Here is a 15,511-nt window from a genome sequence, read left to right on the forward strand (position 1 = left end):
ATACTTTTGCAAGTGCACTAGATCGTAGTCGACGACGTCGGTCAGTTTCTTCATTTCCTCCACGTCCACTGTGGTCTTCATTTCCAAGCGCTGACGTTCCTGTGAAGGAAATAACAAGAATGTAGTAAGTAACTATCTAATATGTATCATTATCAACACCATCAGACTTATGACATTTTGCAACTATCCATCCTACGGATATGTCGTAGAAGACGTTGCACAGTGGGGACTCAGGAGCTGAAGCTGAAATGCTATTCTGTAAGAACATTTAAGCAGCTTTGAAGTGAGCTCGATCACATTCTTGCCGCCATAAGTCGAGATTATATTATATTTACCTACTTACAACCAATAACATGGCAATCAAGATTTAGATTTAGATTTCAGCCATGATCGTCCCACTGCAGGGCAAAGACCTCCCTACCTTCCTATCACACGATCATGCTTCCTTTATGTTAACTACCAAGTATTTGAAATTCCTCGCCTTTCTTCCCATGTTTTTCCTCATATGAAGGAAAATTTTGAAATTTCCCAGAAACATTATATTGTAATTTCTTTATTTCTGAAAATAGATAGGTATTTCGAGTTATTTTGTTTTGTTAAAACAACACACGTGTACAAATTATATTGCAAAGGATCACCTATAAGTAAGAAAGAACTTTATTATTTACCTAACACTTAATTCACTTACAAACTTATTGCAAAAACATTATGAACTTGTTAAATGTTAATAAACAAAATCTCGGCTGAAAATTTTCGTTTACGCAGCGCAAACACGAAGGATCGATGCCTCCGAACCGATGACTCGCGCAAAATGAAAAATGATTAATTACAAATATAATGTTGCTTGCTTCAATATTAATTAGTATTAAGTAATTAAAATGCTTTAGCGTTGATTTAATTTACACCGCCCGTTAATCTTCTTCATTTTGTTGTGACTGCACTTAGTTTATTAATACGTTGAAAGGACTCTTTTAACTTTAAAGTAATCGGTGACCGAAGTAACAGGTCCAATGTTTATAGTTATAACGAGTAATTGTGTCTGGTGTTGCAGGTGTTTATGGGCAGCGCTGATTGTTTACCAACACAAGAGAATTCTTTAAAACTGTTTAACAGTTTAACTGTTTTAAAGAATTCATTAACTAACTGAACGCAGTTAAACGTAAAACCAATTCGTACTAAGATCGTCCATTAACTTTATTACAAGTTATTGTGTCAATATAGATATTGACTCATAATGTAGAACCCATTACAACTTACGTCTTAAAAAATCTGACCGCCTCGTGGGTCGAGTGGTCGCAAGTGCGACTTCCGCACAAAGTATTACTGGACTTTTCGGTTTTTAGAAAATTTCTCAGTGGTAGCACGGAGTCTGGAATTGTGCCCGGTATATGGCAATAGGCTCACCACCTATTACATGGGACAAATGATAAATGATAAATGATATTTATTTCTGTAAATAGATTATAAAATAACACTTTTACACGTCAATATTTCAAATAACTAGATGAGGCCGGCATTTCCTATCCGACTACTCTGAGAAGAAATGCCGAAACAAACTCAGAGGTCATAGTCTCTTTTAAAGTCCAGACAAAATCAATTAGAGATGTCGGAGAACCGTGCAAGTTTATTCTGTAGTGGTCTTTTGAGGAAAGAACCACAGCAGTTTGAGCGGACCTGTTCAGATGGCAGCACGCATGTGCCAGTTTACAATTAGCTCAGCTGACGGCTGTTGCTGAATGATCCGACGAACAATACCAACCAAAAGAACATTTGGGTAGGCCACACAAATGCTCACACTGTCAGAATATAATTAACTAAAAGTGAAATGACTAGGCAAACTCTCGCACGGTCCTCAAACTAACAATTTTAAAAATATATGTAAAAAAATAAATATCGAATGATATTAATGTATATCATGTCAAATTGTATAAAAATGTAACTTGTGTTACAAACATGTCAACCTGACCTGTGTGGACATTATAGCGGCTCACTCCCAAGCCTGACTATCATCTAAGTAGTCTTTAATTTTATAAAAAGCTTTACTATACAGTTTTTCTTTAATAACATTTTTAAATTTATTCAGGCTCAAACTTTGAATATCGCTGGGAATTTTATTGTAAAAGCGTATGCATTGACATCTGAACGAACCACTTATTTTCTTAAGTCTAGTAGTGGGAACAATATATTTGTTTTTACTTCTAGTGTTTATATTATGTATATCACAATACTTTTTGAATAAATTAATGTTTTTGTGAGCATACACTACATTTTCATAAATGTATTGAGAAGGAACAGTCAATATATTAATTTCTTTAAATAGTTCCCTAAGAGAGTGCCTCGGTCTAAGATTATAAATTGATCGAATGGCTCTTTTCTGCAGTTAAAACAGTTAGATTTTAACTAAACGTAGGCAGTGACCATCTAAAGTTGAAAGTTGGACAATAGTATGTTTGTTCTCCACAGTACCCTTAATACGAGTTTGTTTTACGTTGACCGAAAACGATTACGTTGATCGAAACGAGGACGCATTCGGCGCTCTGATTGGCCGGCACGAAAGAACCAACCAATCAGAATGCGCTTTTGTTTCGATCTTGTTAAACGTAAAACAAACTCGTACTAAGCCCTCTGATCGTCCATTAACATTATTGAAAGTTATTGAATCCATATCTAACCCATTTCTACTCACTCTTAAAAATAAAACTTTACGAAATGCCTAAAAAATACCAACTCAACTCGATATTTCTTCTCCATTCACCGATATCTGTACAATCGAATCAGTGTTAACAAGGATCGGACGACCCTTTTAAACAAATAAGTGTAATTATTTAAATGTAGCACTCGGACTGCTCGACCTTAGTCTGCCCTCGAAACTCCGCTTTATATCAACTGAGCACGACAACTGGCTCAGTTCAACTTAACGATCGTATTGTATGAACTTGCCTACCTTATTATACCTACTCAGTAACCTTAGTACAAGTTTCCTTTACGTTTATGTATAGTAATCGAAATGAGACGGGGCGTTCGACGTTCTGATTGGTTGGTTTGTTCGAGACGGCCAATCAGAGCGCTAAACGGGCTCTTGTTTCGATTACTTTAAACGTAAAGCAAACTCGTACTAAGTGTACTGGTCTTGTTAATTCCAGGATTTTTTGAGAAGATTTTAAGACATAAAAAAAAAACATCAGGGTCTTGTTTTAGTTAATTAGTCAACAAGAAGGCAGTCAAGTAGTATACATAATATGTATGGCATAAGTAGGCTATCGAGGTTTTCGATTCTGACGTTGTTAATTGTTAGCACTTAGTAAACTCAGTTTTTAAAACCCTTTCCACAGTTTTCCAGTGTTGAACTTAGACCTAGTATCCGACCATCCTAGTTGCGTTTAACGTCCAGTTTTGACCATCCCAGTGCCCCAATTTGTCTCATCAAGCAAGCGTCAGACGTTCCATATAAGTTAAAGTTGGCTGCATGTACTTCGGATACAGTAACTGAATTACTCGGCCGTCCCGCTTAACTAGCGGGGCTGGATTACTGCGATGAACTCCAAAGCAAAACACGCAACTAAATCATAGCTCCGGACTAATTATTTGGTGAAAACACACTAATTATTGCTGACTTTATGACTGCAGGTTTGTTGAATAACAAAAAGATGTTGGATAGAAAAAGAATTACGATAAGAACTAACTCCCGAACTCAGAGACATTTAATGATTACTTAAACTGTTCTTTAACGATTTTGTTCCTAAAACAATTGCTAAGGACAAGTTTAAGTAATCATTAAGTGACTACGGCGTACGGCGGTAAGTGTGTTGGATGTTTTTAATGCGAAAGCACAAACGATGAAAACACATCTTATGACATGTAGAACGTATGATCAGTATCTTTACTACGATTTTGCTTTACATTTAAACTAATCGAAATGAGATTGGTTGGTTTTTTCGAGCCGGCCAATCAGAGAGCCGAACGCGTTCTCGTTTCGATTACTATAAACGTAAAGCAAACTCGTACTAAGGGTACTGTCGAGAACAAACAGTTTTGTCCAACGTTCAACTTTAGCATAGAAAACCTCATTCAATCCTATAGTGAACAAGACAATGTTTCCCTTAAAAAATTTACTGTATCGAGGACTGCGTTCACCAGCGAAAAATCCTGGATCATACAAAGAATAAGTTCCATGCGTAAAATTATGTTAAAGAAAAAAGGCATTGGTAATAAATAGAAGAATCTCACCTTCCAGAAATGAAATGGATGTCCAAAATAGATGGATTGTTTGTCCTTATGCTTCGTAACACCGACCATTATGTCGCTTCGATAGTTCACCTTGTAGTGACCGACGCGATACAACTCGGGCTCCAGACTATAATTCTATTGATCCAACTTGTTGCTCGGGTGACGGACTACCCTGCCAACTAATAAAACAGCGTACAACGTTTTATTTCAAGCAAAAAGTAATTATTTCGAGCCAATTTCAATGTTAAAGTGAGAACAACAATAATTGTTTGCTTGGTTTCTGTTAATTTATTTGATTTCGTCTTTGATATTCGATTTTAGAGAATATTTGATGTCAAATGTTTTGTCTCGGTGGAAAGGGCAAATGTTGCAAACTCACAAAGTCAATTTTAGGTTGATGTTTAAACGATTCTTGAGTGACTTGTTTGTTATAAGAAATGTATAAAATAACATAGTTAAGACCTTTTACACGCGATTCGAGGAAATTGAAAGCCGTCTAGCACATGTTAGTTTTCTAGACTAATAAATAAAATTGGAGTAACTGTTTGTAATAGTGAAATAATGCTTTGTACCACATGCATATGAATATAAGTACATCAAAATAATATATTTTACAATTTTAATCTGTTTGTCAATCTGTCTGTTTCGGCTTATTTCTGAAATGTCTAATACGATTTTGAGGGAATTTTTATAGGCAAGCGAAACCGCGAACACCAGCTACTTTTAAATGTAACTCTGTTCACTGTTGCTAGTTACTTAGTGATGATCCTCATTTGTTCTCATATATCGGGATCAATAATCCACAGCCAAAACATTACTCCTTTTCCTGTATTTCTATTCAAACTTGACAAACTGTTCGTTGTTGTGATATTGACGGGACATATCTGTCATTTTCAAGGGAAATGAATGTTACGTATTCGTAGCTATCTTTTATTTCTACGGCAAGCAATCGTTCGAAATATGTGGTGTGTCATCTGGTATTAAGGCATAGATCTACTGTGGCATACGAGGCGGCCACGCATGTGTGTTAAGCTTCGCCCTGCAAGGGAATCCATCCTACGTATGTATGTGATTGTGTTCATTGCAACTATCACCGAATACATTTGTCACCGCCCTAGGTCTTTCGGCGGGTATAGTATAGTTACAATAGTACTTAGTATATGTCACTGGTGGCCCGGAGTTATGTTGTAAGTCAGAGGTTACAGACGCCTGCTTCTCATACATGAGAGTGCGAAATCGAATCCTACCAACGGCAAGTACAAATGTGACTTATTCAGACTTATATGTACTTTCCAAGATTATTAAGTTACCACTGACGAACTGCGAAGGAAAACGTTGTGAGGAAACCGACTGGAGCTATTATATATTTTCTAATTATAAGTTTGAAATCGTCAACCGGCATTGAACAAACGTGGTGATTAATAGAATAGAATAGAATATAATATTTATTTGTAAAATATAGGTATTGATAAACTTTCTCCATGCGAGAAGAGATTAGCAGTGGTCTATGTGGCCCTGAGGTGGATAGGTGCAACTAAGTATACACATACTGGGCAGCACTGCTATCTGATAAATCTAAACCGTTGCAATCTCCAATTTCCCTGTCAAATGTGAAGAATTTAGCACACCTCTCTTATTTAGAAGAATCCTATACCAGAGACTTTCGCGATCTGTTGATGATGTTCATAAGGTTCAAAATACTTCAGTATCCAATTCCTACCCACTACTCACCTACATTAGGAAGCAAGCCAGGGGTTCTGAAATAATGTAACAAAAGCGGCGTGCTTTATCACGGGCGCTCCTTGCAGGGGTGATCAACATAACTCACTCACGCGGTAACGGCATGTAGGCATAGGTACCACAATATTTCTCACTGACAATGTAAACAAATATCAGAATGGAGATTGAAATTGTCTAACCTCATCATCATATTTCTGGTTTACTGTCATATTGAGGCAGGAGGTAATGTGAACATTTTATTAAATGTAAAACAGTGTGCTGCATATTTTTTGAAGTCGCTGCAAGCGGGACTGTTGTTGTTGAACAATCGATTTCAAGTTCGAGTCTTAAGGTGGGTATTATTGAGCAATATCCAGTTTTTCGGATATTCTCAGTCAGTGTTTATATAGAATAGAATATGTGAAAAGTTGTTTAAGACACAGTCAAATTCAAAGCATATAAATGCTTTGACACAGTCAAAGTGCCTAATTTAGGATTAATTGAATTATTTCAATTTTATTATATTAAATTATTATTTCAAATTATGGCACTTTTGAAACATCAAATTGATTTGTCCGTCAGTCTGTCAATGAAGCTAGGTGCTCGTGAGTGTATTCTGATTAGGATTTTTAGATATATATTATGTTTTCGCTAATAAATAGCGAGTACCTAAATAAAACATCATTATAAGATATTGACTACCTAATTCTAAATAATCCAAAACTGTTTAAAAATCCAACATTTTTCCCAACCCATTACACTAATTCCTAGTACAATCCAAATTAGCCAAACAAAACAAAAGACTGGCACGTAGTTACCCTGCCCTGTGTTTACATAGCCACAATAATGATGCGATATGACGTCACCATACATTACCCGTATGGGGTCAGTACTCACCTATGTGGGGCCCCCTTGGGGTCACCCACCCCTAGCCAGGAGTGCACAGACAGATTTATAGCAGTATTAAAGGTTAATTTAGTTAATAGTGGGGGGTTACTCGAGTAAGTGTTGAGACTGGCCACCGGTGCCGGGTTATTGAATCTTATTCGTTTAAAGTGCACTCTGTTTATTGAGTAGTATGTTATCAAGGGTTATTGAATCTTATTCGTTTAATGTGCCAATGGTGTCCACCTATGTACCTATTTATGTGCTTAAAGCTTTTTAAATAAATAAATTAAGTGCACTCTGTTTATTGAGAGTATGTGACCAATGATATGATAAGGATTCTTTGATTACATCGAGCGAATAATGTCACAGTAAACATTCTAAGGAAACCAGGATTTATAATTTCCGATTATAGTTTGATTTCAAACTGCTTCGTTGGTCGAGGGCTCGCAAGTGTAACTGCCAAACAAGGGATTTCGGGTTAAATTCCCGGGACGGGCAAAGTATTACTGGACTTTTTTCTAAAAATGTTCACTGGTAGCACGAAATCTGGAATTGTGCCCAGTATATGACAATAGGCTCACCCTCTATTACATTAGTCAAAGTGGGTGTAATACATTAATAGTTGGCGAAAAGTGAATTTTACATCTTATAAGTATCTCTAAACCCCCTGGAACATAGAATATGATAATTTTGGGCCACCCTAAACAATAAGCGATGAGTTAAATGAATATGCTATTAAATACCATTGTATTAGAGTGCTTAGTGGTACTCCGCAGCAATATCTTTGAGTGGTCAATCGTCATTTGCCTCAGTGACCCCCTGGCGCTGCCCGGGGTTGATAACAACTGGGATTACGAGTTCACAGTACAATTTATAGTTCATTTATTTACATTGGGGCTCGTACTAGATTACTGCTTCGATTGTTCGGTTTCTGTGTACTTTCTTCTATCTAGACACACGGCAGTGTGTCCGCCAAGTTCGAGCAAAAAAACCGACACACCGGCCGTGGGTTATATTACACGAACCATTTCGGGCCAAGTTTGACCCACCTATAACTCAAAATCTATTTTATCTACGCATATGAAATTTCTAATATCTGTCGAGATCTACTTATTTATCTAAAATACAAAATTTCATTAATCTTGAGATATTGACGTCAGAAAATCGCTATTTTTACTATACACTCACTGACTGACTGACTCACTCACTCACTCACTCATCAAAAACCTAGACCACTTCCAATGGTCGTATTGACTTGAAATTTGGCATGGAGGTAGGTCTTTAGGTCAAGGTAAAGGAAAAAATCTGAAAATGGCCAAGTGTGAGTCGGTTTTAAAAATAATGAAGGTGTAAATTCATACCCCTAAGGAACTAAAACAAAAAATTTATGTGTTGTGTTGTTCCATACACAGACCTCAGTTAAAAATGATATAACAAGTTGGCAAGTTTTCACACACTTTGTTATAAACCTACTAAACGCAATGAGTCAAGTATATAATTTTCTTTTAAAACTTGCCAAGTTATATCATTTTTAACTGAGGTCTGTGTATGGAACTTGGTACTTATTTAGATCTCACTTCTTTTATAGGCGAAACATTCCAATATTATCGAACTTGGCAGCCTTTCACATTTATGTTTTGGGTGGGATTTCATTTATTTTTGTAAGGTTTATTTTCTTTTTTTCTTATTTTACTTTACTTTGACTAAATACAAACCTTCGTAACGAATTTTAGGTCGGTACGACCATTGGAAGATATAGATACATTTTTTGTTTTAGTTCCTTAGGGGTATGAATTTAGGCGGCGAACCTCCTTGCCGGATTACCGCCGTGGGATTTGGAGGCGAAAGTGCTTGCGCGCGTCTTCTGTTTACGCGCCGACGCGCGTCGCCGGGGCGAAACTCCACTGCCGCGCCAGATCAGTGCGTGGCGGGACGAGCTCCGGCGCGATCTCATGGCGGAATGGCAGCAACGACTGTCGCAACCGAGGGCTGGGCTCGCTGTCATTGCAGCGATAAGTCCCCTCTTTGAGGAGTGGCTTGAGAGACGCCACGGCGTCCTCACCTACCGCCTGACGCAGGTGCTTACCGGGCATGGAAGTTTCGGTAGGTTCCTGTTTCTGATTGGGCGGGAGGAAACGCCCGGGTGTCATCACTGCGAGGACCGTCCTGAGGACACAGTGGAACATACGGTGGCGCTGTGCCCTGCATGGGCTGAGCACCGCCGTGTCCTCAGGGATGTAGTCGGCGACGGCGACCTCTCGCGTCCGGCATTGGTACAAGCCATGGTGCGGAGCGAGGGGGACTGGGATGCCGTCTCCTCCTTCTGCGAAGCAGTCATGCTAGCTAAGGAGGAGGCGGGGCGCGTGAGAGAACGAACCTCCTCACGCCCCAGCCGTCGCGAGAGACACTCCGGGCGTCGGGGATCGCGCGACGATCTCCGGCCACCGTAAGTGCGGGCCTGCGGACGGCGAGCAAGGGTAGCTCGCCGCCCGACCAGAACCAGACCCGTGCGTGCGGCGCGTCGCGTTCCGCGCGCGCCTCAAAGAGCCATCAGACCACCACAGATGGGGCCCAGTAGGGCTGATGCCTAATCCGGAGCTGCGGACAACCTAGCGGGTTTACCGGGGCTCCGGATCGAAAGGCAGGAGAAGGAACGGGGTGGTTTTTAGTCAGTAAGAGTCTGACACTCCCTCTCGCCTCGCCCAAGGCGAGAAAAGTCATTGGATGATTTTCCCCCTCAAAAAAAAAAAAAATAAGGGGTATGAATTTACACCTTCATTATTTTTAAAACCGACTCACACTTGGCCATTTTCAGATTTTTTCCTTTACCTTGACCTAAAGACCTACCTCCATGCCAAATTTCAAGTCAATACGACCATTGGAAGTGGTCTAGGTTTTTGATGAGTGAGTGAGTGAGTCAGTCAGTGAGTGTATAGTAAAAATAGCGATTTTCTGACGTCAATATCTTAAGACCTACAATAGGTACATTAATGAAATTTTGTATTTTAGATAAGTAAGTAGATCTCGACAGATACTAGAAATTTCATATGCGTAGATAAAATAGATTTTGAGTTATAGGTGGGTCGAACTTGGCCCGAAATGGTTCGTGTAATATAACCCACGGCCGGTGTGTCGGTTTTTTTGCTCGAACTTGTCGGACACACTGCCGTGTGTCTAGATCTATATCTTCCAATGGTCGTACCGACCTAAAATTCGTTACGAAGGTTTGTATTTAGTCAAAGTAAAGTAAAATAAGAAAAAAAGAAAATAAACCTTACAAAAATAAATGAAATCCCACCTAAAACATAAATGTGAAAGGCTGCCAAGTTCGATAATATTGGAATGCTTCGCCTATAAAAGAAGTGAGATCTAAATAAGTACCAAGTTCCATACACAGACCTCAGTTAAAAATGATATAACTTGGCAAGTTTTAATAGAAAATTATATACTTGACTCATTGCGTTTAGTAGGTTTATAACAAAGTGTGTGAAAACTTGCCAACTTGTTATATCATTTTTAAATTTTAACTGAGGTCTGTGTATGGAACTTGGTACTTATTTAGATCTCACTTCTTTTATAGGCGAAGCATTCCAATATTATCGAACTTGGCAGCCTTTCACATTTATGTTTTGGGTGGGATTGATTTTATTTGCTTCGATTCATTGATTTTCAACTTCCCTAGTTTGTACATTGTAATATTGAAATCACTGTTTTATTTGCCTTTTCTAGCAGCTATCGGGACTCCGTGTTTAGTTTAAAAACCAAACACAATTTTGAAGGAATTGTTTCACAATGTCTGGATAGTCGCTATGGCTGAGATTTTGTAAGAACGTAACGCACTTAGAATGAAAGTGACTTAAAGCTAAATTTCTGTAGTTCGATTTTATTATAAACTGGCGTTATAAAACTAAATCATAAATCTAGTAAAAATCAATCGTATGCCATGGAATACGAAAGAGATACGGTACTAAAATGTATTTAATACTATAATTTTCTGAGACTTTCTCTCTCATTTCCCACTTTAATTCTAAGGGTGCGGTAATTTGTATGAACTATCTGTCAGATAAGTTCATCGAGTACGGCACTTAAATGTAGATGCTAAAACAGACGCTTAATAGGCTCACTGAACATCACTTAAAATTACAATTGAAATATTGATCAGTCGGTTTAATAAGAACAATCTAGACACGGAGACTTTAACAAACACAATACATATACAAGCAGTTTACAGCTCTTTCTTTGCACATGATTACGTTAGCAATTTTTTTGCCTGAGTCCGTGGGGACTTGCATACTTTGTTCGCACACTTCGCATGGTGATTGCTCCGGTCTTGAGGGTCCCAGCCCCCGCGTCAGCTTCGTATTATTTCTGAATAAAATATGTAAATTAAATGAAAAATATTTAAATCAAAGTTGCAATTTTAGAGGTGATCGTGTTTAAAGATTATTTCTTTGCTATTGCCAAAGCAATATGTTTTGGGTCCAATTTTAGAGTAAGATAAAGTATTAATGGGGAGTTTCAGTTAGTTACAAATCGATCTCTTATTTAGCAGTCGCAATTGCGGTGAGCTCTGCTATATTTATGGTGATAAACAATTAGAAGTGTGTGTAATTCAGATTCATGGATGACCTAATGAAAGCGTGTTCTAATCGGAAAACCTTGATCGGAAAAACCTTGATCGGAAATTCTCCTTAGATAATAATAAGTTAACGTAGAATCGATGCAGTGCAGAATTGCTTGCGTGTTCAGACAACATGAGCGTAGCATTGTATTGTATCATCATTGTATCGAAGCAAGCAAGAACATCTCGTCATTGGAGTTTGCATATTTATGAGCTGTAGCGTGTTTGACTAAGCTGTCACATTGATTGAGGAAATTATTTTGCAAAGACAAAGGACTTGCGTTTCGATGAGTCTGTTTGTAGATACGAGGTATTCTCTTGTTCATAGGAGTTTTGGGAATTGATCACTGAGGTTTTCCTCATGTTAAAGTAGTCTAATGACCATCTGTCAGATCAGGAAAATGAACTTGAGGCCTTAATGTGTGAAAGAAAGGAAGGCTTTTTTTTGAAGGGGAAAATCATCCAATCCCTCCTCCCGCCTCGGACGAGGCAAGAGAGAGTTTCAAACTGTCATTGACTACAAACCACCCTATTCCTACTCCTGCTTTTCGAACCGGAGCCCCGGTAAACCCGCTAGGTAGTCCGCAGCTCCGGATGAGGTTGTAAGACTACACCTGTATTACAGTAAAAAGATAAATAGTAGGTATACACGCAATACCCTCAGTACGAGTTTGCTTTAAGTTTAGTTTTTGGCCCAAAGAAACCAACCAATCAGAGCACCGAACGCGCTCTTGTTTTTATTCTCGTTAAACGTAAAGCAAACCCATACTAAGGTTTCTGCAAGCTGAATACTGCTAACATAATGGTTTTAAATCAAACATTTATCATCCTTCTCCTCAAAAACCGCTGTCTCTAATTACCCACTGAGAATCATACAGTGTTACTTAGCACCCGCACTTCAAGCCGACACCTAGGTTTAGCTAGATAGTCGTAATTATACGTAGTTAAAGTAGTGGGGGCGCACACCTGCCTCATCGCCGCCTATTGTTTCAACACAAAAGATCCCGAGAATTTTATCCTTCACGTCTAGACGGGGCTTTAACACTCGAGCTAGGCATTAGCCACAAACAAGTTGCCTCTCAGTAATAACAGGGACCACAAACTTAGGACATTAATTATATTATTATTTTCTGGTTTAAAGTACCGACCACTGGCTTGAAAACTTACAGAAATACGCGTAGGACAACAAAAACCTACGGCGAGCAACTTTCCCCAGGGATTGTTTGGATTTATGACATTATATTTACAAATTATATGAAAACTTATGCACACTGCCATTTGGGCGACGTTGGAGTTGGAAGGCCAGAGTAATATGGTAATACCGACGGGGCTGCGGCTTTATTCGTGTTAATGAGACGAGATTATGGATGTCTGCTAAGTTATCTCAGTAAAGGCATAAATCATCAAAATCTATTGACGTCAAAGTCAAAGGATTTATCTATATATTAATACGTGATGCAAAAACTTTGGACCACATTTTACGAAAATTGCGCGGACGTAGGAGCATAAAATTTGGTATACTTATAGTTTATGTGTAGGAGAAGTGCATAGCGCTAATATTTTTCAAAAATAATGCTTATAAAGTACATTAAATCAATAAATAAAACATTACACACACATGCATAGTATCTGATCGTATTTGACAAAACGTCAAAATCGATAGACATTGCGATGATATTCTCACGTCTCATATGAAAAGAGTTTTATAAAAGAGTTTGAATTAAATAAAATTTATCCTTCAACGTACGTTAAGTGGTATTGTAAATTAAATCATATATGGTCGAATTTCGGCCACTAGGCGACCACTAGTTTTATTTAATCCTAAATTAGGCACTTTTTAAACGTCAAATTGAATTGTCCGTCAGTCTGTTTGTCAGTGAAGCTAGGTGATCGTTCCAAAGTGTAGCTTTGAATGGAGAAGAACGAGCAAGAAACTCCATCGTTACTCTTCTAAAAAAAAGAAGAGAAGTACGTAACGATACGATCGATGTCTATGATACCTGATACTAGAAAAACAAGGCTTCAGGTTTCTCATTGATGAACACAAAACAAATAATAATATTTATATAGCGAAAAATTTTACCAAAAGAAATAGTTACCAAAACGGATCTCTGAAAGAAATATGAATATCGATAGCTAACATTTTCGTGTCCATTTTCCGATGTAAATTAAAAATAACGTTAAAGTTAATTCGAAATCTGTTTACAGAAAACAGTTCGGTTGCCTGCGGGTATGATTTCATTTCGAGTCCGTATTGAGAATCCTCTGTGGAATTACTGGCCACCCACTGTCCGTATAATTACGTCGCCGTGGCCTGAAGATACAATAACCTTCATTTTGGCTACTGAACGTACACAGCATCGAGCTATACAGAACCAGTTTATCTTGGTCTCGCTTTGTTAGACCTTTCCGCACATTCAAAGGTCTGTTTATACTGGTTTTGCTTAGCTTGATGTATACGTACCAATCGTATCTGTCGCCGTGACTCCTACGTTACCAACTAGCATCGAGCTATACAAAACCAGTTTATCTTGGTCTCGCTTTGTTAGACCTTTCCGCACATTCAAAGGTCGGTTTATACTGGTTTTGTATAGCTTGATGTGTACGTACCAATCGTATCTGTCGCCGTGCCTCCTACGATAGTTCCGTGGGTGGACGTATTCTGGACTTAGGGTTTATTCACAAAACCACTTAGTACAGGGTGAAAAGTACATGACCTTTTAGCCTAGTCTAGTCATCTAAACTAATGGTAACACAGCTTATATACTCTGTTGTGTTTTCTGGGTTATGTCTTAGCTTTTGTGGCGGAGTGGAGTTTGGCTTAGACTATGAGCTACGAGCGTAGCTTAATACGCCTGGTTATTATCATACGGAGTTTTCACTATAAGTGCGGACTACCTAGCGGGCTTACCGGGGTTCCGGCTCGAAAAGCAGGAGTAGGAACGGGGTGGTTTTTAGTCAGTAAGAGTCTGACGCTCTCTCTCGCCCCAAGGCGGGCGGACATTGGATGGTTTTCCCCCTTAAAAAAAGTTTGATGAGTCAATGAGATTATTGGGAAAATCAGATATCCCTTTATGATTTACGTTACTCGTGTTGTCTTCGGAGACAAAACAAACCATAGGACAATTAAGCATTAGGTAATGTCTTGTCGGTAGATATCAGTAACTTTTTCCAAAATGGCAGCGAATGACGCTTTGTAAAGATTTTCCGCGCAAAACTGTTAACGGTTAGTAATTGTTTATCGTATTACACCCTCTGTACCTACTCGTACGTACAGCAGGCTCCAGTATCGCACGCGTCAGGTTATAGGAACACAGGAACAGGAGTTTGATTGATTGTCTCACCCGTCGCCCGTCCGCGCCTCGCCTCGTTATTTGTCACGCCATGACTTATAGCTCTTATGAGGATCGCTCCAACATCTCTTTTCCGATATTTTTTGTCCTATTTTTCTTGAGACACCGGTCCCACAATTTATGAAGGTGCGAGGTTTGCGTGCCAATGTATAGTTTTATTATATTGAATTGAAATAGAATAATAAGCAGGTTTACATCAAATTAGTAATCTATCATGCGTGAATAATTGAATATTCAGATACATTCAGCCTGCTCTAGCGGGTGATATATCACTCAGGTTTACTTATGTTTTAATTCAAACACAACATTGCTTCTATCTCGAAGATATACGAGGGCATCAAGAATTAATGCCACTCATACAACAAACTTCAGAGTGAAAAATTCTCATGCAACACTAGGGTAGCCATAAATATTTAATGGTCTATTGTTCGCTAGAAACGTTCACCCTAAAACCAAGTTAAATAGTCCCAGTCAACGACCCACGTCGTGTAATAAGATTCATTACTGATAGGCCTTTACAAGCAACGATGACATTTGAAACGATTTGACATCATGAAAGAACAGATTAGAGCTCGTTACGAGCCCGCCATTTTAAATCAGCCATTTTGAAACAGGATTTTGAAAGTTAAAAAGGTTTCTTCAGTTAGAATTGAAGCTGGCATCAATTTCGTACCCTCATCACGAGAGGTGAACAATGGGGAAT

The sequence above is a fragment of the Spodoptera frugiperda genome, chromosome 14, assembly GCF_023101765.2.
Source record: "Spodoptera frugiperda isolate SF20-4 chromosome 14, AGI-APGP_CSIRO_Sfru_2.0, whole genome shotgun sequence".
Classification (NCBI taxonomy): domain Eukaryota; kingdom Metazoa; phylum Arthropoda; class Insecta; order Lepidoptera; family Noctuidae; genus Spodoptera; species Spodoptera frugiperda.